We start from the raw sequence: 26,144 nt of genomic DNA, 5'->3' as shown, positions 1-26,144 counted from the left end.
GATTCTGACTTTCTCATCAGGAAAATGCGTTTAAAATCGCTTGCTATTGCATGTGTTCTTTGCCCTTTATTACAAGTTTCACGAGCATATAATGTAAGCAGTGCGTGTTGCTGCTTATCGCCAGGAAAATTTGCTAGGCGCTTCGCTTCTTGCACTGCTTCGTGATATCTGCATTTGAGATTGGCTTCCCCGCATAGGAACTAACACTGCACAAAGCACGCTCTACAGGGTAGAGCACCTGCATGCTAGCCATGCTTATAATCCATTTTTAGAAACTAAACATGGGCCTATTCGATTCGCATCTAGTGCGTAATTCAAGGAACTAATTCTGATTTCCTGATCAGGAAAATGCGTTTTAAATTACTTGTTATTGCAAGTGTTCTTTGCCCTTGATTACAAGTGCCACAAGCATATAATGTATGCGGTGGATGTTGCTGGGTATCGCCAGCAAAATTTGCTAGGCGCCATGCTTCTTGCCCTGCTTCGTGATATCTTCATTTGAGATTGGCTTCTCCTCATAGGAACTAAACTGCACAAAGCACGTTCTACCGGGTAGAGTGCCTGCATGCTAGTTATGCTTATAATTCATTTTAGAAACTAAACATGGGCCTATTGGATTCGGATCTAGTGCGTAATTCAAGGAAATAATTCTGATTTCTGAAGGGGTGGGATTAGCAGAAAAGGTACAAGACAATGCAATATATCTGATCATATACAAAAATTGTTGTTTAGGTTGCTAGCAAACGATAAAGGGCAGGTGATGTCGATGATATGCTGGGGAAGGCCGTTCCAATCTTTAGCTGCACGTGGGAAGAAGGAGGCTGAAAAAGTAACAGTTCGGGCACGTGGGCGAAATACTTGAAGCGTTTGGCTAGTGCGGTGGGAAATTTAAGATGTTGGCGGGATGTAGGGGGCACGGTTGTGATGAGTGAAAGAATTTATGGTACAGTGATAGCGTGGCTATACGACGGCGAACGGAAATAGGCGATAGTGCTGATTTAGCTTTTAGGGCTGAAACACTGACGTCGTACGAGTAAGAAGAATGAATGAACCTGGTAGCGCGGTTTTGAACGGCTTCTAGATTGTTTATGAGGTTAATATGATATGGGTCCCATATGGCGGATGCATATTCAAGTTTAGGTCTGATGAGTGACTTGTAGGCGAGCAATTTCACAAGATGCGAGGTGAGGCGAAGGTGACGTTTAAGAAATCCCAGAGTTTTGTTGGCAGATGATATCATGTTAGCAACATGTGCATCGATGTTAGGTCATTAGATAACGTGACACCTAAGTAATTGAAAGATGATACAGATTCTATGGACTCGTTAGCGATTTTGTAATGGAAGGCATGACTCTTTTTGCGACGGGTAATGGAAAGAAGCTTGCATTTGCTAGGGTTCAGTGTCATAAGCCAATTTTTGCACCGTTGTTCAATTTGGTTAAGGTCTTGCTGGAGGGCTTCTTGATCGGTTGTGTTTGTTATTTGGCGGCAAATTACGCAGTCGTCAGCAAACATTCGAATTTGGCAGGATACATGCTGTGGGGGATTGTTAATATATTTTAAAAACAGTAGGGGCGCAAGAACGGAGCCTTATGGGACGCCGGATGTTACAGGGAGAGGGTTGCAAGAGTGGTTGTTCACAATGAATGACTGAAAACGATTTGTTAAGAAGGCCTTAATCCAGTTTAGCACATTAGGATGTAAGTTTAGAATAGAAAGTTTTTGTATTAATCGCTGATGTGGAACTTTATCAAATGCTTTAGCGTAATCCAGAAAGATGGCGTCAACTTGAAGGTTGGCGTCCACTTCAGCACGTAAGTCGTTGAGGAACATGGCTAGTTGTGCTTCGCATGAATACCGCTTGCGGAAACCGTGTTGGGATGGATGGAAGAAATTGTTAGAGTCTAAGAAGTCAATTACTTGAGAGTATATGACATGCTCCGGTCAGGTAGATATAATATTTCTTGACTTTTCAAAGGCTTTTGACAGGGTGTCACATAATAAATTAATAATAAAGATGAAAGCACTGTGTATACCTCCTGAAATAATCAACTGGGTAATATCTTACCTGACAAACCGAAAGCAGTATGTAGAGGTAGAGGGAGCGTGCTCTGAAATTTTAGACGTTTACTCGGGTGTGCCACAGGGATCTGTACTAGAACCGGTCTTATTTAATATTTACATAAATGACCTCGTCGATTCACTGAATCCAACGGCATCAATTAAGCTGTTCGCTGATGATTGTGTCATTTTTAAAACCATAAATTCTCTTTCTGATCAACTTGAGCTAAATGATAATCTAAAATTACTAGCAGAATGGTGTGACAAATGGAACATGATAATTAATTTTGACAAAACTGTTCACATGTGCCTTACCAATAAAAGAAACAAGCTGGAATTTCTTTACAGCATGGATGACAAGATAATTAAACAAGTTGAGGAATATAAGTATTTAGGGGTACAATTACATCCAGGCTTAAATGGACAGCGCACATTGATAACGTGTGCTCTTCAGCTCGTAAAAAACTAGGTTTATTAAAACATAAATTAGGCAGATCAACAGCTGCACTGAGAAACAAGGCGTACAAAGCCATGGTGAGACCCTCTTTGGAGTACGCGAGCATTGTGTGGGACCCCCACACAAAGGTAGAGATAGAAAAACTAGAAAAACTTCAAAAGGTTGGCCGTTCGTTTTATTTATAACCGCTATAAACGCCGAGACTCTCCATCTGCTATGTTAAATGACGCAAACCTGGAGTGCTTGAATGAACGCAGAAAAAATTTGCGAATTAAATTCCTTAATCGCTTATATTTTTCTAAACTAGGTATTGATCCACAAGAATACATAACTAAACACTCGTCAAGGAAGTCTCGTCATAAGCACAAGCACTACATAGAACCTATTTTTGCTCGCACAGATGTGTATAAACTCTCCTTTTTTCCTCACACGATCTCGGATTGGAATGCACTGCCGCATGATTCACCACTACTTATTTCCGACGAGTGACTGCATCATTAATTGACACTGTCTGTAATTCGATGTGTTGTTGACTTTGTGCAGCGTTTCTTTCAACTAGGGTAGTCTTTTGATGCATGATTTCACCCCATTTAGTTTTGTATTAGTATTCATTGTTCGTTTTTTTTTTCCTTTTTTGTGCGTGTTCTGTCAATACCAGTGCTGTCCAGGGTCAGTTTTTTTTGTACTTTCTTTTATACCGTGCCTCTCCTGCTTGGACCATGTTTGGTCCGCAGTATGTGATAAATAAAATAAATAAATATTACATGCTCCATGATCATGCAGGGGACGCTAGTTAGAGAAATTGGATGGTAGTTTAGGGGGGAATTTTTGTCACCTGATTTGTAGAGTGGAACGCACTTCGCAAGTTTCCAGTTTTCCGGAATGAGACCTGTAGAGAGTGATTGCAAAAACAATAATTCTAGATACACCGCACTAATGCACTTCGTGTTTTTTAGTAGTTTAGTGTTTATCTCGTCGAGGCCGGCTGACGAGGAAAGTTTCATTTTCTCAATTAAAGACGAGATGCCAGTTGAAGAAAAAGTTATTGCGTCCATCGGTGAGGTGGCATTAGTAGGAAGTATCCTTGGAGGCGGGTGGCGCTCCTGGGTGAAAACTCACGAGAACGCCGTATTGAAGATGTTAGCGCATTCTGTGTCGGAGGCTTGAATACCGTATGCATGAGTGAGGGCTATTGAGTGTGATGGTCCGGGATTGACAACGCGCCAAAATTTTTGGGGGTTATCGCATAGCATTCGCGGTAGGTCGCTGTTAAAAAATGCGTGTTTAGCATTGCCGACAGAAGTCAAGTATTCTTTTTCGGCTGAAAAATATTTCTCCCACGCTTCGAAACTGCTTTTCAAATTGGCAGCGCGAAAAAGCCGCTTCTTTTTATTCTCGAGTCTTTTTAGTATCTTAGAAAACCAGGGTTTAGAGCGATTTTCACGAAAAGTTATTCTAGGGATAAATTGTTTTGTTAGTTCGTGGAGTTTGTCTTTAAATATTAGCCTATTCTCGTTAACAGATCTCTGCTTATAACCGGCTTCGAAGAGAGGGAACAAAATGCTTAGTTCATGATTTATGGCATTGTAGTTACCCTTGTCATAGAGGGTGATGTTTTCTTTTTTATTTCATGGCGCTTGGTGCGGAAGAAAAAACCTGCTTGAATGACTTTATGGTCGCTAATGGGCTCTAAGTATGTAATGGATGACAAACGGTCAGGATGTGAGCTTAGTATTAAGTCTAAAATGTTGCTCGAATCACCTGCGATGAGTGTTGGGCTGATTAAAAGTTGGTAAAGATTAAAGTTCAAGCAAACATTTAGAAAATCTCTTAATTCTGCACTAATTGGCTGTGAATGAGAGCGGTTGAGCCAGTTTATTCCTGGATAATTAAAATCACCAAATAGAAGAATATGTACGTTCGGATAAGAGGTCATGAGCTGGTTAAGCATATTATTGAGTTCGCGGGAAAAGTTTGGGCTTGCATGCGGAGGCCTATAACATACGCCGATTATGACTGAATGAGGTGAAGCACGGCACAAAAGCCACAGTATCTCTAAGATAGATGGTAGGTGGATGGGTGAACAAGATAATTCCGGTCCAGCAGCGATCAGAACACCACCCCCTCGAGAATCTGTGCGGTCCTTTCGATAAAACAGAAAAATTAGGCAACTCGGCACTAACTTCAGCATCAGTGATATCATTAGTAAGCCAGGTTTCAGTTAACTGGAGCATACTGCTGTTAGATGATGTGACAGCTAGACACGCATTCTGGTTTCGGCATAAAACTGCGAATATTAGTGAAGGTTACAGAGAACGAAAGATGATTATTTGATAAAGTACGGGGACGGGTATTGATTGCTTTTGGGGGAGGTGACCGCTATGGTATCTCTTGAACGGTCTGCGATGGGATATCGTACATATAACGCTTAGCACCAATGTGCAATGTCTTGTAATTTGGCGAAGGCTACAAGGTGGCTACGCGAGGTTTGGACAAAACGAGAGAAGTCTTCGCCGATGCTATAGGATGTGTTCTTTAGTTTCCGGGCATTTGAGAGAATATTGTCTTGAGTTTTGTAGGACGTGAATTTGGCTATTATTGGGGCGACAGCGGTCGTCAGACTGGTGTCCAAGACGATGTGCGCGTTCCATTTCTTTGGGGTCGATTGATATGTTAAGGCGCTCCTGGCAGTGACGAATGATTATTTGTTCAGCCTCAGCATATGTTTCGGTCGTATTAGTGTTTTCAAGGCCATAAAATATTAGATTGTTACACCGCGATCGATTTTCAGCGTCGTCTAGGTGTGATTCTAATGAAGAGACTAAGCAAGCTGTCTGGGCGGCGTTAGTTTAGACAGTATCGAGGTCTGTTTGTAAGGTTTTTAGAGTTTGGTAGGGGCTCTCGAGGTCGGACATTATTTCGTTCAGATTGCAGATGGTTTGGTTTGTCGTTAGTAGTTGGTTTTTTAGTTCGCCCAGCTTGGCGATGAGTAGGGATTGACTGGCTGAAATTTTTTGCACCTCGGCAAGAATGGTGTCAGAATCAGGACCGGGGTTAGTTTCAATATCACCAGATAACAACAACAGAAGGGAGCGGGCAAAATCGGCAACAATAGCACTCGGACACTGTGGGCTTGGCAGCTGCACTAAGAAGTAGTCACTAGTTTTCTTTGCGCATAGGATGTATTAGTGCACCAAGCTGCATTGTGAGGAAGAGCGGATTAGTGGTCTTTGCCATGGCACAGCCACCAAGCCCACGAAGTGTCGTTAACGGATTCTGAGGTTTTATAGTTGAATATGGTGATGTCGACTGTGATGGGCCGATCCAGGAGGCAGAGAGGGTTGCGCAGATCCGTGGCGATGTGTCGACGGCTGCGGTGACGTTGATGTAGCTGGCCTCAAATCCGCCGCAGCCAAAATAACTCGCAGGGAGGGATGACGAACCTGACTGCGCAGTCGTCTGGCCAGGCAGAGAAGCAGGAGAAGCAGCGAGGATCGTGACAAGCACCTGCATTGTCAGAAAGAGCGGATTAGTGGTCATTGCCATGGCACAGCCACCAAGCCCACCGCATCGAGTGCGTAATTCAAGGAAGAATTCTGATTCCCGGATCAGGAAAATGCGTTTTAAATTACTTGATACTGCACGTGTTCATTTCCCTTGATTACAAGTGCCACAAGCATATAATGAATGCTGTGGGTGTTGCTGGGAATCACCAGGAAAATTTGCTCGGCGCCATGCTTCTTGCCCTGCTTCGTGATATCTTCATTTGAGATTCACTTCTCCTCATAGTACTAAACTGCACAAAGCACGCTCTACAGGGTAGAATGCCTGCATGCTAGTCATGCTTATAATGCATTTTTAGAAACTAAACATGTGCCTATTGGATTCGGATCTAGTGCGTAATTCAAGGAAATAATTCTGATTTCCTGATCAGGAATATGCGGCTTAAATTATTTGCTATTCCAAGTGTTCTTTTCCTATGATTAGAAGTGACACAAGCATATAATGTAATCTGTTCGTATTGCTGCTTATAGCCAGGAAAATTTGCTAGGCGCCTCGTTTCGTGTCCTGCTTCATGATATCTGCATTTGAGTTTGGCTTCCCCTCATACGGACTAACACTGCACAAAGCATGCTCTACTGAGTAGAGTGCCTGCATGCAAGTCATGATCATAATCTATTTCTAGAAACTAACCATGGGCATACGCGATTCACGTATCTAGTGTGTAATTCAAGGAACTAATTTTGATTTTCTGATTATGAAAATGCGTTTTAAATTACTTGCAATTGCACTTGTTCATTGCCCTTGATAACAAGTGCCACAAGCATATAATGTAAGCTGTGCGTCTTGCTGCTTATCGCCAGGGAATTTTGCTTGGCGCTTCGCTTCGTGCCCTGCTTCATGATAATTGCATTTACGAATGGCTTCTCCTCATATGTACTAACGCTTCACAAAGCGCGCTCTACAGGGTGGTGTGCCTGTACGTTAGTCAAGCTTATTATCCATTTCTAGAAACTTAATATGGGGCTATGCGATTCACACCTACTGCGTAATTTATGGACTAATTCCGATTTCCTGATTAGGAAAATGTGTTTTAAATTTCTTGCCATACAGTGTTCATTGCCCTTGAAGCTGTGCGTGTTGGTGGTTATCGCCAGGAAAATTTGCCATGCGCCACGCTTCTTGCCCTCCATCGTGATATCTGGATTTCAGATTGGCTTCCCCTCTATATGGACTAACACCGCACAAAGCAAGCTCTACTGAGTAGAGTGCCTGCATGCTAGGCTTGCTCATAATCTATTCCAAGAAACTAAACATGGGCCTACGCGATTCACATATCTAGTGTGTAATTCAAGGAAATAATTTTGATTTTCTGATCATGAAAATGCGTTTTAAATTACTTCCTATTGCACGTGTTCATGGCCTTTGATTACAAGTGCCACAAGCATATAATGTAAGCTGTGCGTGTTGATGGTTATCGCAAGAAAAATTTGCTAGGCGCTTCGCTTCTTGCCCTGCTTCGTGATATCTGCATTTGAGATTGGCTTCTCCTCAAAGGAACTAACACCGCACAAAGCACGCTCTACAGGGTAGAGTGCCTGCACGTTAGTCATGCTCGTAATCCATTTCTAGTATCTAAGCATGGGTCTATGCGATTCACATCTAGAGCGTAATTCGAAGATCTAATTCTTATTTACTGATCAGGAAAATGCGTTTCAAATTATTTGCTACAGCATGTGTTCTTTGCCCTTGAAACAAGTGCGACAAAAATATAATGTAAGCTGTGCGGCTTGCTGCTTATACCCAAGAAAATTTTCTAGGCGCCTCGCTTCTTGCCTTGCTTCGGCGATATCTGCATTTGAGATTGGCTTCTCCTCATGGGAACTAAACTGCACACAGTACGCTCTACAGGGTAGAGCCTGCATGTTAGTCATGTTCATAATCCACTTCTAGAAACTAAATATGAGCCTATGCGATTCACATCCAGTGCGTAATTTAAGGAAGTAATTCTGATTTTCTGATCTGGAAAATGCGTTTTAAAATAATTGCTATTGCTCGTGTTCATTGCCCTCGATTGCAAGTGCCACCGAAATATAATGTTAGCTGTGCGCGTGGCTGGTTATCAACAGAAAATTTGCTTGGCGCTTCGCTTCTTGCCCAGCTTCGTGATATCTGCATTTGAGATTGGCTTCCCCTCATAGTACCTGACACTGCACAAAGCACGCTATACGGGGTAGAGTGCCTGCATACTAGTCATGCATATAATCCATTTTTAGAAACTAAACATGGGCCTATTCGATTCGCATCTAGTGCGTAATTCAAGGAACTAATTCGGATTTTCTGATGAGGAAAATGCTTTTAAAATAGCTATTTCACGTCTTCATTGCCCTCAATTACAAGTGTAACCAATATATAATGTAAGCAGTGCGTGTTGCTGCTTATCGCCAGGAAAATTTGCTAGGCGCTTCGCTTCTGGCACTCCTTCGTGATATCTGCATTTGAGTTTGGCTTCCCCTCATAGTACCTAACACTGCACAAAGCACGCTCTACAGGGTAGAGTGCCTGCATACTATTCATGCATATAATCAATTTTTAGAAACTAAACATGGGCCTATTCGATTCGCATCTAGTGCGTAATTCAAAGAACTAATTCTGATTTCCTGATCGGGAAAATGCGGTTTAAATTACTTGCTATTGCAAGTGTTCTTTGCCTTTGATTATAAGTGAAACAAGCATATAATGTATTCTGTGGGTGTTTCTGGGTATCACCAGGAAAATTTGCTAGGCGTCATGCTACTTGCCCCGCTTCGTGCTATCTTCATTTGAGATTGGCGTCTCCTTATAGTACTAAACTGCATAAAGCACGCTCTACAAGGTAGAGTGCCTGCATGCTAGTCATGCTTATAATGCATTTTTAGAAACTAAACATGTGCCTATTGGATTCGGATCTAGTGCGTAATTCAAAGAAATAATTCTGATTTCCTGATCAGGAATATGCGGTTTAAATTATTTGCTATTGCAAGTGTTCTTTTCCTATGATTAATAGTGACACAAGCATATAATGTATGCTGTGGGTGCTGCTGGGTATCGCCAGGAAAATTTGCTAGGCGCCATGCTTCTTGCCCCGCTTCGTGATATCTTCATTTGAGATTGGCTTCTCCTCATAGTACTAAACTGCACAAAGCACCTTCTACCGGGTAGAGTGCCTGCATGCTATTCATGCTTATAATCCATTTTTAGAAACTAAACGTGCCTATTCGATTCGCATCTAGTGCGTAGTTCAAGGAACTTATTCTGATTTCCTGATCAGGAAAATGCTTAATAAATTACTTGATATTGCACTTGTTAAAGGGGTCGTGAAACGTTTTCCGGAAATTTTGCACGGCTTAGTTAAATGGAATCCTTGTCCTGCATCATATAATATACCTCGATTCGTTTCATCGCCCGCGTTGATTTAATAGCGACAAAAACAGAATTCGGTTTCCTAGCGCGCGTCCTCCTCAACTCAACAGAGTACGTCATAGCGCTAAGCCAATGAGAAGCTCCCGTTGCCGGAGCCTGCTGAGCCAAAGTTGACCATGCTCGGTGTATTTTAGAGGTTCGAACTGTGCCCTACTCTACGCTCACACAGGGTTTTTTAATATGGCCGACGCCTAGGTTCCTTCCTAGGTTCCAGCGTCGCTGTGCTGCTATAGTGAACTAGAATATAGTCGCTACTGTTAAAACATGGTTACATCGTGGGCTTTGAGCCTTACGCCGACGCAACTTTTCGGGTGTCAGGTCGGCGAAGATGGACCTTGCGAGCGACCGGTACAGTAACACTTGTGTCGAGAGGCCGCGGTAACCGCGGCACAACTCCGGCTTGCAGAAGCCCCGACCGTCAGCCTCCCGATCCCAGCCGTTTCGGAACTACGCATTGGTATGTATGTCCGAGTCTTGCAGCCTAGCCTACGTTTGACCGTTGCGAGAGTGCGCAATCGCTAACCGAAGCTTTCGAACAGGTGCAGCTGCGGGCGGTGCGTGCCGATGCCGACTGCTCTTGAGAGCATCTGGCGAGATCCCGGCGGCGACTACGTAGTTGAAGCAGCCGTCTGGGTGTGCCAGATATTCCGCATTTACTCCAAATGCTTCTTGATCATGGACTGCTAGTCGAGAACACAAGGTAAGAACCTTGAGCGAAAGGCGTCATAACTTGAACAAGCGGCACCTGTTTTTCATTTTCTCGAGCAAGAAATGCTGTAATGAAATCTATTGCGGAAGGCAGTGTTAATAAAATAAAGCTTCCCCTTTAACGTTACTTACCTGCGATCATCTACACTGTCTACAGTGTTGATATTGCGCCACGTTAGCGCGAACACATCGCTGGTTTTCATATTTTTCTTGTTTTCGTAGAAGCGCATGAGCATGACGTTTCACCATGCAAATTACTGGTTTGCTTAATTCCATGCACGAGTAAATGAGAAAACACGCATCATCTGATAGTGTGAACTTGCTAAATGGAAAGGGCATGCACATTGATGTGAAGTAACGAGGGGGGGGGGCGGACGCTGTCCGGACAAATTTGCTTGTTTTATTAGCCAGTTATGACCTTCAGCAAGTGCATCACTTCAAAACATAAATACATAAGCAATGCCACAAGAAATGCAGTAAATAAGTACAAAAGCAATCTCATTTCGGAGGACTCTGTGCTAAGTGAAATTGCATGCAGTGAAGTAGCCTGTCTCCTGAGGAAGCCGTGGGAAAATGCACTAAAAAACGACACAGAAAAGAAAAACACACAGAGCAGGACTGGCTTCTGCAGACGATCACTAACTAGCCCGACAACTCTTGTTATAGCCTGTCCCCACTTGCTGCCAGAACAATCACCATACCAGCACTCAAAGTTTTATTTGCTAGTTTTTTTTTTACCCACTTGCATTAGGTGAGTGTTGTATAGTGTGCAAATATAATTAAAAAAATTGACTTCACTGATACCATCATCAACACCTGCACACAGTAAACCTCTCCAAAATGCTTTGACACTGACATTTTACATGTGCTGAAATGTAACAACCAAAAAAAAAAAAGAAAGACGTTCTCCCAAAGGCCAGTACACCGAAACTTCCACAGTTTGAGTAAGTGTTGGAAATTTTACAGTTAGCAAATGAAGTTATAGAGTAGTTTTGCGGTACTTGCAGAAAGTTTGGCACGTGCCGTGTTGTGGGAAAACAACGGAGAGCTGTTGACAGAAGTGCACTTGTAGTTTATGGCTCCTTCGAATAGAATGACTCCATGCACAGAGCTGCTTAATGCATAAGTCGCATACTTAACATCTTCGTGCTATGCGGATGATATCAGCGTGGACATTGACATCGGCCACAACACTAGTATAGAGGGTGTAAGACGACTACCAGGTTTTTTCAGTCAAAAGCTGCATTGCCTTCAGGCATTATTTTGCTGCAGTAGCAAATTGTGATTGCACTGGAGTTCTAATATTGGGTGGGTCTCATTCTCTCTCAATCACCTGCAGCAGAATTCAAAGTTTGCCATACTTCCAGGGAGAATAAATTGACAGTGAAAGTTACACTGTACAGCTTCTGTTAGATGGGAATTAATTGTACAGATGCATGAATAACTTTCAAATTTGTAAAAGACCTAAATCATATTTTCATTTTGCTATGCTGAAAAGTGAATATTGCTTTTTCTCTTGTCAACAGGAGGCACCACTACATCTGCTACAGCCAGCTTGCGCACTGGCTTTGGGGATGCCTCGGCAGACATCACAGTAAAGTCCTCCCTATTTGTAATGCAAGCCAAATAAGGGAAAGGTTTCCATCTGACAGTTACACTGGTTTCCAGTTTGTGCAAGGTTTGTAGAGTCATCACCTTATTCATTCTGAAACAAGCCGGAAAATATGAGAAGAGAGAATTGCAGGACAGCTGGACTAATAACTGGAATTTTATTAAAGGATAGAGGCAAAAGAAGACTTGCACAGAGATGCACATGTAAAAAAGGCCCCAAAAGACTGTTGACCGATTTCTTAGCCACACACACGTCCTTAGCCTTTGCAGTATAGTGTGCCTTTGGACTTGGATCTGTGGCTTCCCTTTTGTAACGAGTGGTTCTTGACCATAAGGAATTTGCTTTTTTTTAGATTTTGATTTTTTAGACCCTTTCTGCTTTCCACGCTTTCACTGCTTTGGGGGTTTTTCGTGCACGTGCATTTCTGTGCAAATCTTCTTTTGCCTCTTTCCTTCAGTAACATTTCAGTTGTTAGTCAAACTTTGTCTTGTGCTCCTCTCACGTGTTTCGTCTTCTGGCTGGTTTTAAGATGAATCAGTACCAACTCATCCAGTTGTTAGTCTTGTTGATATTGTTACGGGGTAGTTCAGCTTGTAGCAGAGGGCGGACACCGAAACCAAGGCTTTCCAACGGACGTTCTCTGTTGGCACCAGCCGACGCTGTTGAACGTCGTCTTCTCTTCAAAACTCACGAGAGTCTTCTTCTTCTTTCCTTATGCGTATGCGTTCTTCTTTCCTTATGCGTTGCACCGCCTAATGTGACACTACCCCGGCGGCTGAAAAGCACCGTCCCGGTGCGTACTAGCGTCCAAACCAGGGTCCATGTAATACGGTTTTAGGCGTGCAACATGGACCGTCTCGGTGCGTGGTGTAGAGGCATGGCGGACGGGATGCAAGGGCACAATTTCGTATGTCACTGGTGTCACTTGTCGTAAAATACGGTAGGGTCCTGTATACCGGGGCAAAAGTTTTTCCGAGAGGCCAACGCGGCGAGCTGGAGTCCACAGCAGCACGAGAGAGCCGCAAGAATACTCGGTGTTGCGATGACAGGAATCATAGCGACGTTTCTGGGAGTGCTGAGAGGCTGCGATTCGGTTGCGAGCCAAAACGCGAGCAGCATCAGCTCGGGCTATGGCGTCACGAGCATATGAGCTGGCAGTGGTGACAGACGGGAGCAGGCTGTCAAAAGGAAGCAGAGGTTCACGGCCGTATAAAAGATAGAAGGGGGAGTAGCAGGTAGTGTCGTGACGCGACGAATTGTAAGCGAATGTCACAAATGGCAGCGTTATGTCCCAGTCGCGGTGGTCATCAGAAACGTACATAGACAACATGTCAGTCAGTGTCCGGTTAAGGCGTTCGGTAAGCCCGTTCGTCTGTGGATGGTAGGCGGTCGTGAAAGAATGACGAACGTTGCACAGCCGTAGGATCTCGTCGACTATCCGAGCCAGAAAGCAACGGCCACGGTCGGTGAGCAGTTGGCGGGGAGCTCCATGGACGAGTATAACGTCGTTGAGGAGGAAAGCAGCGACATCAGTTGCACAACTGGTTGGTATTGCTCGTGTGACCGCGTAGCGTGTTGTGTAATCAGTGGCCACCGCAATCCATTTGTTCCCCGATGCGGACAGTGGAAAAGGCCCTAGAAGATCCAGACCCACTCGAGAAAATGGGTCTATAGGGATGTCGATTGGCTGCAGAAGTCCAGCTGGTAAAAGTGATGGCTTTTTCCGGCGTTGACAGCGGTCACAAGCAGCTACGTAACGGCGGACTGCGCGATATAGGCCTGGCCAAAAGAACCGACGACGCACACTGTCGTATGTGCGAGAGACGCCTAAATGACCCGCTGTAGGAACGTCGTGAAGCTGTTGAAGGACGGCTGAGCGTAGGTGCTGAGGGACTACTAGTAGAAGGTCGGGGCCATCAGGTCGCATATTGTGCCGGTATAAGGTGCCATCGTGGAGCACAAACAAACGAAGAGAAGGGTCATCGCGATCGGCGCTGAGGCGATTGATAATTTCGCGAAGCTGAGGGTCCTGGCGTTGCTCATGGCGAATGTTGGAGAAATCAGAAATAGAGAGCACGCAAGCGTCATTGTCACATTCAGGTTGGCTTGGCGGGTCGACTGGATGACGGGACAGGCAATCGGCGTCTCGATGCAACTGGCCAGACTTATAAATTACTGAAAAATTGTACTCCTGAAGGCGCAAGGCCCAACGTCCAAGGCGGCCAGTAGGGTCTTTGAGTGTAGAAAGCCAACACAGTGCGTGGTGGTCAGTGACTACTGTGAATGGCCGCCCATACAAGTAAGGGCGGAACTTTGTAATGGCCCAAACTAGGGCTAAGCACTCACGTTCAGTGATGGAATAATTTTGTTCGGCCGCAGAGAGGAGTCGGCTGGCATAGGCGATGACGCGGGGTAACCCGAGCTGACGTTGTGCGAGAACGGCACCAATTCCATGACCACTTGCGTCGGTGCGCACTTCTGTGGGCGCTGACGGATTGAAGTGAGCCAACACTGGCGGACCGGTGAGGTGGGCAATAAGAGCGACGAAGGCGGCCGATTGTTCGTGGCCCCAGGTAAAGGAGACCTCTTTTTTCAGAAGCTGCGTGAGCGGACGGGCTATTTCTGCGAAGTTTGGTACAAATCGCCGGAAATATGAGCAAAGACCGAGGAAGCTACGCACGTCGCTGCTAGAATTCGGTATAGGGAAATCCCTTACAGCACGAATTTTGTCGGGATCCGGTTGGATGCCATGGGTGTTGACTAAATGCCCTAGGACCTTGAGTTCCCGGCGACCAAAGGTACACTTCTTGGAGTTCAACTGAAGGCCAGCTCGTCGGAAGACGCCAAGAATTGCCGAAACACGATGGAGGTGGCCTTCAAAGGTTGATGAAAATACGATGACGTCATCGAGGTAGCACAGACATGTGGTCCATTTGAGCCCGCGTAATAGGGAGTCCATCATACGCTCGAATGTCGCAGGGGCATTACATAAGCCGAAAGGCATCACCTTGAATTGGTAGAGGCCATCCGGGGTGACAAAAGCCGTCTTTTCACGATCTCTTTCGTCAACAGAGATCTGCCAATATCCAGAACGGAGATCGATGGAGGAGAAGTAGTTAGCACCGTGCAGGCAGTCGAGAGCGTCATCGATCCTTGGAAGAGGGTACACGTCTTTCTTTGTTATCTTGTTTAGGTGTAGATAATCAACGCAAAACCTCCAGCTGTTGTCTTTCTTTTTGACGAGTACTACCGGAGACGCCCAGGGGCTGCTCGACGGCTCAATAATGTTGCTTGCCAACATTTTCTCTACTTCGTCCTGAATGACCCTGCGTTCGGAAAGAGCAACTCTGTAAGGCCGTCGATGAATAGGTCGGGCATCTCCAGTATCAATACGATGTGTGACGACGGAAGTTTGGCCCAGGGATCCGTGACCGAAATCAAAAATGTCGCTGAATGACCGCAAAAGGCCGGCAAGGGCGCTGGCATATTCGGGACGCAGGTCAGAGGCAACCATGGCTGAGATGCGGTCCTCCGGTCTATGTGATGGGACAGGTTGTGCAGGTACGTCGGCGTGACGGTCGGACAGCACTGCAGAAATGGTAAAGGTGGACAAAGGCGACAGCTCGGCAAGGAAAATGCCCTCCGGGAGAACTTGTGAAGACATGCTGAAGTTGAGTACGGGAATGTAGGTGAGGTTATTCTCGACGTGGACAATGTTATGAGGTAGCATGATGTTGCGCTGTAGAGTGACGTCGGTGATGGGGTTGACAACGTAGTCGCCGTCAGGGAGGGAGGCAAAAGGTGACATGGGCACGTATACTGCTGCCTCGGGAGGTAGGCGAGTAAATGTACTGGAGCGGAGGCGAGGCTGGGATTGGTCAGCACTGGGGTCGTGAACACAATGGGGCAGGGCTAGGCGCAGAAGTCCGGCGGAACAGTCAATGAGTGCGGAATGGGCTGTTAAAAAGTCTAGGCCTAAAATCACGTCTTGAGGACAAGTATTAAGGACGGCGAAGAGCACAGGGACATGGTGGCCGGCGATGCTAACGCGTGCAGTGCACATTCCGATGATGGCAGCAGTTTTTCCATCAGCAACGCGAACTGTAGAGGTGTTAGCGGGCGTAAGAACTTTTTTGAGGCGCTGGCGGAAGGACGAACTAAGAACTGAAATATGGGCTCCACTGTCAATGAGAGCGGGCACAGGGACTCGATCTACGAGGACATTGATCAGGTTGCGGCGTGGTGCGATGGTCGAAACACAGTTGGCTGTCCGGGTTGGTAACGCAGCGTCACGTCCGGGCGCTGCGTTGCCTAGTTTCCCGAGTAGGTGCCTTGGTACGTTGGGGACAAGCTGCGGCGACGAGTAGGTGATCGGGAATGGTGGGCTTGAGGCGATGGAGAACGGCTAGGACGACGGTCTTGCTCTGTGTTCTCAGTACGAAGATGTGCTGGGGGGACAGAAACGCGTCGTGGTGCATAATAGTTATGGCGGGCAGGGCTGTAATAGGGTTGAGAGGGGGGAGCCGGACGGCTGCGGCAATAGCGGGATGTATGGCCAGCTCGACAGCAGACGAAGCAAATAGGCCTATCGTCAGATGTGCGCCACTCCGCAGGATTGCGGGTAGGGTATCGCCGATGACGCATTCAATATACTTCTCTGTAAAGACTGCTCTACTGTGGACTCAGTCCTGCAAGTCTGTCGCCGTTTCGAACAGGCGAAGCAGCGCCGCATCGTCCATCGGTTTCAGCGCCTTCCCAACACGGCGACTACATCCTCATGTGACGACTTGCCCACGTTACAGCAGCCTTCAAGTCAGAATAACCTCACTACCATCGTCCGCAGAGAAATCGAGGCCTTGACTCCTGTTACACATACGTCACCTCCTGCACAGGCAACAATAGCTATGATACAGGCTGTTGTCCGCCAAGAATTCGCTAATATGGGCCTCGTTTCACGGGGTAGTTCAGCTTGTAGCAGAGGGCGGACACCGAAGACAAGGCTTTCCAACGGACGTTCTCTGTAGGCACCAGCCGACGCTGTTGAACGTCGTCTTCTCTTCAAAACTCACGAGAGTCTTCTTCTTCTTTCCTTATGCGTATGCGTTCTTCTTTCCTTATGCGTTGCACCACCTAATGTGACAATATCACTAGCCTGACTGCACCCACTGCTGGGCAAATGCTTCTCCCATATCCATCCGAATAACCCGATCCTGTGCCAGGTGCATGATTCTCGCAAACTTCTTAATTTCATCTGCTTGCCCGAGTTTCTGCCGCCCCCTGCTAAACTTGCCTTCCCTTGGGATCTAAAAGACATATATAGGCTCACTTAGAATGAATTTTGTGTACTCACTCCCTTCCTTTACCTTTGATGCGTAGAATTTTTCTTCTTTTGGAACTGACCGCAGATACATCAGCTGCATCCATATGATCCCCGCAGACTTCCTAATCTCATCTGTCTGCCCGAATTTCTGCCGCCCCCTGCTACGCTTGCCTTCCCCTGGAATCTACAAGACATATATAGGCTCACTTAGAATGAATTTTGTGTGCTCACTCCCCACCTATCCTTTGATGTGTGGAATTTTTTTTAGCACTGACCGCAAATGCATCATAATTGTGCAGTTGTGTATATACTACCTGCTTGTATAGATGTCTCTCCCATATCTATCCAAATAACCCGATCCTCTGTCAGCTGCATCCATCTGATCCCCGCAAACTTTTTATCTGCCTGCCTGAGTTTCTGCTGCCCCCTGCTATACTTGCCTTCCCTTGGAATCTACAAGACATATATAGGCTCACTTAGAATGAATTTTGTGTACTCAATCTCTAACTATACCTTTGTCGGATGCATTTTTTTTTTATTTAGCACTGACCTCAACACATCATGATTGTGAAGCTGTATATACACATTTGTATATTTAGGAGAGAGGAAGACAGCAAAGAAGCGTGAATAAAAGATGTCTTGCTCTAGGTCAACTTCCTTCTAGCCTAAAAATTTTGTATGCACTGATGAACCTGCGGCTAACCAATAAATTATTTTGAAAGCAACATGTCTCTAACACTCATTTGGTAACATTAGATAATGCCCAAATGCACTACGAAGTGGTGGTCCTTGTGGCACTGACAAACCTAGATTTTCTAGTTGCCGCGTTCACCTTTACACGGCCTCGAAAAATAGTGGCTCATGGGGAATAGAAAAATCAAACCATTTTCTGCAAAAGCTGCTTTGAAAGGTGGCCACTATTTTCAGCATTTTGCAGTCTCATTCAGAAGCAAGCCAGCATAATCTGCAATCTGTAGACATGCATACAATAATATGTGCCTTATACTTTGAAATGTACCAGACTTTAACCAGTCATAAAACAGCGTGCTGAAAAGGTATGTATAGTAAAGCCTCCTTCGTTGATGATACCCGTAGTTTGCATGAAAACATCTGCACTAGAACCTGCATGACGTTGAGTTAATTGGCCTGCTGGTTGAATATGCCACCAAAATGCTGGTAATACAATGAACTTTGTCGGTGCTGGGGTCAAGTCTAGAAATATAAAGTTGGGATGATTTAATTGTGAAACCTTGCTGCTGAATTCACTGCAGGCTAGAATGTAACAGGATTAAAGGGCAGCTGTAGACGTAAGGGCAGTCCACATTGTCACGGCATCTTATGCGTCCTAGTACACATATCTACGTACCGTGCATGTTTTGCTAGTAAACAATGTATCCACAGATTTGCGAAGCTCCAAGAATGCTACACTGATGCTGTCTGAGTAGCTGCTTGTGTCGCTGAATATTGTGAAAGCCTTTTGATGGAACGAAAACTGCTTGGTGAATACTTATGCAGAGTGAGGTTGGTCAGGAGCGCAGGTGATATGTACACGCTCGCAATTTAACCATACAAGCACAGACTGTATGATACTCATACAAATTGAAAAATATAAGGGAAGGAATTGAACTGAAGACTTCGCGGTTCGACAGTCCAAACTTCTACTACATGTGCTTTGGGCTGTGTGTGCTAGCCCACCTGCAATCTGATTGCCCGAGCCAGGAAAATGGTACACACCCATATGAGCACCACTACCAGTACTCTTTAACATGTACATAGAAGTGCAGGTGCTTGGGATAAACCTTGGCTGCCGCAATGCACCTCAAACAATGGCATGTTAGCCAGAATAGCAGGTTGGGCTTGTTGGTTTTCCATCCTGAGGTAACAGCGCAAAATGTGGACGGGAGCACAAGACGAGAAGACGATGAGACATTGTGTCGTCTTCTCGTCTTGTGCTCCCATCCACGTTTTGTGCTGTTACTTCAGAATGTCACTGCCTGCCCAATATCTACATAATTGTCACACGAACCACTTTGTGTGTATTTACGACTACTTGCACAACACCATTGCCACCCACTGATGATGAGCAGCTGAACAGCAGTTTTTCACGTACACTCCGCTGCCATTAGTTACAAATGCTATCACGCTACGACTTCCCATACCACCCCACCCAACCTCTGTGTGTAATGACTCAACCTTTGGTGCGTTTGCATGCTCTCGGGATACTGGAGAAATCCAAGATATCAATTAGTAGATTCAAGCAACTTAATCTGACATACATCTGGTGAGAATATTACAACTCTATCCATGTATACACAGATCTGTATCACCGCAAGCGTCGCCTACAATTGTGGTGATGCCGCTCAGAACATGACTCATCTTTTTTTAAGGGCATAATTCTCCACAAACCGCTGCTGAGCTTGTGGCCCCTTGGTAAGAGGCTTTCCACATCTGTGGGAAACCACTTTAGAAGTGGTGTGAATTCACAGTTTCAAAGCCTGCATTACAAATTTTTGGAAGTTTTCAACACCACACCCTTACCAGCCTTTGGCACTACACATCACTGAGTTCCTTATATCTACTTGTCCTCAAGGCCACAAGGTAGTGCTTTAGTGGATCCATACCCCCTTGCCAATTATATGCCATTATGCATGCTTTCTCCATATACCATCTAAATGTGGTTTCACACACAAATATTTATACTTAATTGGACAGGCGGACTGCCCAGGATGTTCCACATGTGACATTACGGAGACTCTGGAGCGTGTACTAGTGGTGTGTCCCAGTATATGCGTGCAAAACAATAACTCGAGTTACTTCTTTGAAGTGTTTTGGCAACAGGCCTCTCTCAAAGGACTTATTGGCCGGTTGGCCAGAAATGGAAAGCTCTACAGGCAGTGCAGGCTTTCTGCTGCTTCTTGCATGACACAGGACTTGACTCGTGACTGTGGTGCAAGTTACTATTCCTGTATATATTTTAATCAAGTCATGACCCTCTTTGTTCTTCTCTTTCTGTAGCAGGTCAGATATTAAACTTTTAAGCCAATCTATCCGCCTTTCCAATCAATAACACTTGCGTGAATGCATTTCTCCTGGATGGTTGATCTGGTAATCACACCATCGTAATGCAAGGACATGGGGTGTATGAGCTTTTGAGGTGAACAATTTTTACCCTAGAAATGTCTTTTAAATGATGTGAAGGATTCTGAGCTCTGCTCAACATGATCCTCCTCTTTGGAGTCTTCATCAGGTTCTATGGGACTAGATGAGTGCTGTGGAAAGAACGTGATCGAAGTGGAACCAAGGGGCCTGTTCTGGGTGGTACGATATGCTGGTAGGGGCACCTGTTGTTCTGGCCTCACGGTACCGCTCAAAATAAAAAAAAAATCCAAAATGCGCATATTACTGCTATGAGGGCAATCTGGCAGGAAACAATCAAATAGAACTGGTGGCTTCTGCGAGTCGAGTAGTTCTCAAATAAGCATATCTGTAAGGCTACAAATCGCAACTACGTTTACTGCCTTTATCACGCGACCTACACTTTTTTTTGCCAATGCACTGGGCCAGCGGTTTTGCGTCGGTACGACGCATCGTTTGAGGTGAGCTTTCTTCGTTTCCGGTCCATGCCGAGGCTTCGAATGACGCCAAGGTTCATTTAGGACTTCCAGTAGAAAGTAGTACGAACACATGAACCCAATCGGTGTGCCAAAACTTGTGAAAGCGAACGTTACTTCCACTCGGAGAAGCCGTGCTGCAATCGATCGCGACGTACACGGTTGGCATAGCGAGCACTCAAACACGCACAACACGCCTAAACCCAGAACCTAACGGTGACAGGAAAAATAGGCGAAGTCTGAGCACTGTAGACGTTGTAGGAAGTATGCTTCCTCTTTTTTTTTTTTTTTTTTTTTGAGAAAGGTTACGAGAGAGGCGTCGGGAAGGTGGGGGAGCAAAGCTGCGACAACGCGTAGGGTGAAAGGGCCACCCAAGTACATTGTAGCAACCTTTTTTTTTTTTTCGGTTTCCGGCTTTCCGTGTAGTGCCATAGTTCAGGTCATCCGGCCGAAATAAAGGAAGCGAAGCTCGACACGCTATTCTCAGTGATGCAGCGCGGAGGCGAGCAACTAATATACGAGTACGCGCCGCGGCGCCCGCTCCTGAAACACTCCACCCACCACTCGGATTGAACACACTTGTCGATTTCTTTGACCTGGAACCGTATTTAGATCGTATCTTTAATGACGCCGAGAATAATAATAATTAAAAAAATTACAGCAGCGGCCGCACAACCAAGTTGTACCTGTGGTATGAGACTGCTCAAGACGTTGTGCTCCATCACGAATGTTCACAAAAAGAAAAAGAAAATAACAACAAATTAGATTGGAACCATTGTCATTTGGAGTACCCGGCGGAGCGAGGTATAGCCGTCGTTACCGAAAATCTGAACTTGAGCGTCACCTCTCGCTCTGTTCCAGAGCGCAGCGAGAAGCAGACACCACCCGTAAAGTAAGCTTTACCACCCGTCCTGCTCCGCCGCCGCCGCCGACCGCGCGTCACGTGACAGTATTGTTGAAGAAATGCGTTTGCGTGAGCGAATAATTGATATAATGTATTTTTATTTGCTAACTTTAACAGCAACCTACTATTGTATGGGAAATAATGATTATATCTGCGTTTCCAAAAGGCTAAACATGACGTAGGCGAGTACTTCTAATTCCGGCCTACAGGGTCGCATGGTCGCTTCAGGAACGCAAAAATGCTTTGATTTCAGAATGGTATTATTAAATGCAGAAGCAATATTTCGACGAGATATTTTGGAATAGGCATACCTAATGTTTACCGAAGCAAGGAAAATTGCAACTGGGCTGCTACATTTTCGTTTCACGACCCCTTTAATTGTCCTTGTTTACAAGTGCCGCAAGCATATAATGTATGCTGTGGGTGTTGCTGGGTATCGCCAGGGAAATTTGCTAGGCGCCATGCTCCTTGCCCCGCAACGTGATATCTTCATTTGAGATTGGCTTCTCCTCATAGTACGAACTCCGCAAAGCACGCTCTACAGGGTAGAGTGCCTGCATGCTAGTCATGCTTATAATCCGTTTTTAGAAACTAAACATGGGCCTTTTCGATTCGCATCTAGTGCGTGCTTCAAGGAACTAATACTGATTTGCTGATCAGGAAAATGCGTATTAAATTACCTGATATATCACGTGTCCATTGTCCTTGATTACAAGTGCCACAAGCATATAATGTATGCTTTGGGTGTTGCTGGGTATCGCCAGGAAAATTTGCTAGGCGCCTCGCTTCTTGCCTTGCTTCGTGATATCTTCATTTGAGATTGGCTTCTCCTCATAGGAACTAAAACCGCACAAAGCACGCTCTACAGGGTAGAGTGCCTGCATACTAGTCATGCATATAATCCATTTTTAAAAACTAAACATGGCCCTATGCGATTCACATCTAGGGCGTTATTCAAGGAACCAATTCTGATTTCCTGATCAGGAAAATGCGTTTTAAATTACTTGATATTACACATGTTCATTGCCATTGATTACAAGTGCCACAAGCTTCTAACGTAATCTGTTCGTGTTGCTGCTTATCGCCAGAAAATTTGCTTGGCGCTTCGCTTCTTGCCCTGCTTCGTGATATCTGCATTTGATATTGGCTTCCCCTCGTAGTACCTAACCCTGCACTGAGCACGCCATACAGGGTAGAGTGCCTGCATGCTAGTCATGCTTATAATCCATTTTTAGAAACTAAACATGGGCCTAATCGATTCGCATCTAGTGCGTAATTCAAGGAACTAATTCTGATTTTCTGATGAGGAAAATGCTTTTAAAATAGCTATTGCACGTGTTCGTTGCCCTCAATTACAAGTGCCACCAAAATATAATGTAAGCTGTGGGTGTTCCTGCTTATCGCCAGGAAATTTTGCTGGGCGCTTCCCTTCTGCTTCGTGATATCTGCATTTGAGTTTGGCTTCCCCTCATAGGACCTAACATTGTGCAATGCACGCTCTACAGGGTAGAGTGCCTGCATGCTAGTCATGCTTATAATCCATTTTTAGAAAATAAACATGGGCCTATTCGATTCGCATCTAGTGCGTACTTCAAGGAGCCAATTCTGATTTCCTGATCAGGAAAATGCTTATTAATTACTTGATATTGCACGTGTTCATTGTCACTGATTACAAGTGCCACAAGCATATAATGTATGCTGTGGGTGTTGCTCGGTAGCGGCAGGAAAATTTGCTAGGCGCCATGCTTCTTGCCCCGCTTCGTTATATCTTCATTTGAGCTTGGCTTCTGCTCCTAATCCTAAACTGCACAAAACACGCTTTACAGGGTAGAGTACCTGCATGCTTGTCATGCTTATAATCCATTTTTAGAAAATAAACATGGGCCTATTCGATTCGCATGTAGTGCCTAATTCAAGGAACTAATTCTGATTTCCTGATCAGGAAAATGCGTATGAAATTACTTGATATTGCAGGCTTTCATTGTCCTTGATTACAAGCGCCACAAGCATATAATGTATTCTGTGGGTGTTGCTGGTTATGGCCGGGGAAATTTGCTAGGCGCCATGCTTCTTGCCCCGCCACGTGATATCTTCATTTGAGATTGGCTTCTCCTCATAGTACTAAACTGCACAAAGCACGCTCTACAGGGTAGAGTGCTTGCATGCTAGTCATGCTTATATTCCATTTTTAGAAACTAAACATGGGCCTATTAAATTCGCATCTAGTGCCTACTTCAAGGAACTAATTTTGATTTCCAGATCAGGAAAATCGGTATTAAATTCCTTGATATAGCACGTGTTAATTGCCCTTGATAACAAGGGCCACAAGCATATAATGTATGCTGTTGGTGTTGCTGGGTTTCGCCAGGAAATTTTGCCAGGGTCCTCGCTTCTTGCCTTGCTTCGTGATATCTGCATTTGAGATTGGCGTCTCCTCATAGAAACTAACACCGCACAAAACACGCTCTACAGTGTAGAGTTACTGCATGTTATTTATGGTCATAATCCATTTCTAGAATCTAAGCATGGGCCTATGCGATTCACATCTAGTGCGTAATTCAAGGTACTAATTCTTATTTTCTGATCAGGAATATGCGTTTTAAATTTTTTGCTATAGCAAGTGTTCTTTGCCCTTGATTACAAGTGCCACAAAAATATAATGTAAGCTGTGCGTGTTGCTGCTTATCGCCAGAAAAATTTCTTATTCGCCTCGCTTCTTGCCCTGCTTCATGATATCTGCATTTAAGATTGGCTTCTCCTTATATGTACAAACACTGCACAAAGAACGCTCTACAGGGTGGTGTGCCTGTACATTAGTCATGCTTATTATCTATTTCTAGAAACTTAACATGGGCCTATGCGATTCACATCTAGTGCGTAATTTAGGGACAAATTCTGATTTCCTCATCAGGAAAATGTGTTTTAAATTTCTTGCTATTGACAGTGTTCATTGCCCCTGAAGATGTGCATGTTCGTGGCTATCGCCAGCAAATTTTGCCATGCGCCTCGCTTCTTGCCCTGCTTATTGATATCTGCATTTAAGATTGACTTCTCCTTATATATACAAACACTGCCCAAAGCAAGCTCTACTGAGTAGAGTGCCTGCATGCAAGTCCTGCTCATAATCTATTTCCAGAAAATAAACGTGGGCCTACGCAATTCACATATCTAGTGTGTAACTCAAGGAACTAATTTTGATTTTCTGATCATGAAAATGCGTTTTAAATTACTTGCTATTGCACGTGTTCATGGCCTTTGATTACAAGTGCCACAAGTATGTAATGTATTCTGTTCGTTTTGCTGCTTATCGCCAGGAAAATGTGCTAGGCGCCTCGTTTCGTGTCCTGCTTCATATCTGCATTTGAGATTGGCTTCCCCTCATAGGGACTAACACTGCACAAAGCATGCTCTACTGACTAGAGTGCCTGCATGCTAGTCATGCTCATAATCTATTTCTAGAAACTAACCATGGGCCTACGCGATTCGCATGTCTAGTATGCAATTCAAGGAACTAATTTTGATTTTCTGATTATGAAATCGTTTTAAATTACTTGCAATTGCACATGTTCATTGCCCTTGGTTACAAGTGCCACAAGCATATAATGTAATCTGCGCGACTTGCTGCTTATTGTCAGGGAAATTTGCTTGTCACTTCGCTTCTTGCCCTGCTTCATGATATTTGCAATTAAGGTTGGCTTCTCCTATATGTACTAAGACTTCACAAAGCGCGCTCTACAGCGTGGTGTGCCTGTACGTTAGTCATGCTTATTATCCATTTCTCGAAACTTAATATGGGGCTATGCGATTCACACCTACTGCGTTATTTATGGACTAATTCTGATTTCCTGATTAGGAAAATGTGCTTTAAGTTTCTTGCCATACAGTGTTCATTGCCCTTGAAGCTGTGCGTGTTGGTGGTTATCGCCAGGAAAATTTGCCATGCGCCACGCGCCTTCCCTGCTGCGTGGTATCTGCATTTGAGATTACATTCTCCTCCATAGGGACTCACACTGCACAAAGCAAGCGTTACTGAGTAGAGTGCCTGCATGCTAGGCTTGCTCATAATCTATTCCAAGAAACTAAACATTGGCCAACGCGATTCACATATCTAGTGTGTAATTCATAGAACTAATTTTAATTTTCTGGTCATGAAAATGCGTTTTAAATTACTTGCTATTGCACGTGTTCGTGGCCTTTGATTACAAGTGCCACAAGCATATAATGTAAGTTTGGGTGTTGCTGGGTATCGCCAGGAAAATTTGCTAGGCGCCATGCTTCTTGCCCCGCGTCGTGATATCTTCTTTTAGGATTGGCTTCTCCTCATAGTACTGAACTATATAAAGCACGCTCTACAGGGTAGGGTGCCTGCATGCTAGTCATGCTTATCATCAATTTTTAGAAACTAAACATGGGCCTATTTGATTCGCATCTAGAGCGTGCTTCAAGTAACTTATTCTGAATTCCTGATCAGAAAAATGCGTATTAAATTACTTGATATTGCACGTGTT

Source organism: Amblyomma maculatum, chromosome 6, assembly GCF_055883805.1.
Source record: "Amblyomma maculatum isolate TAMU_Amacu chromosome 6, ASM5588380v1, whole genome shotgun sequence".
Classification (NCBI taxonomy): Eukaryota; Metazoa; Arthropoda; class Arachnida; order Ixodida; family Ixodidae; genus Amblyomma; species Amblyomma maculatum.
Note: the sequence above shows the minus strand (reverse complement) of the source record.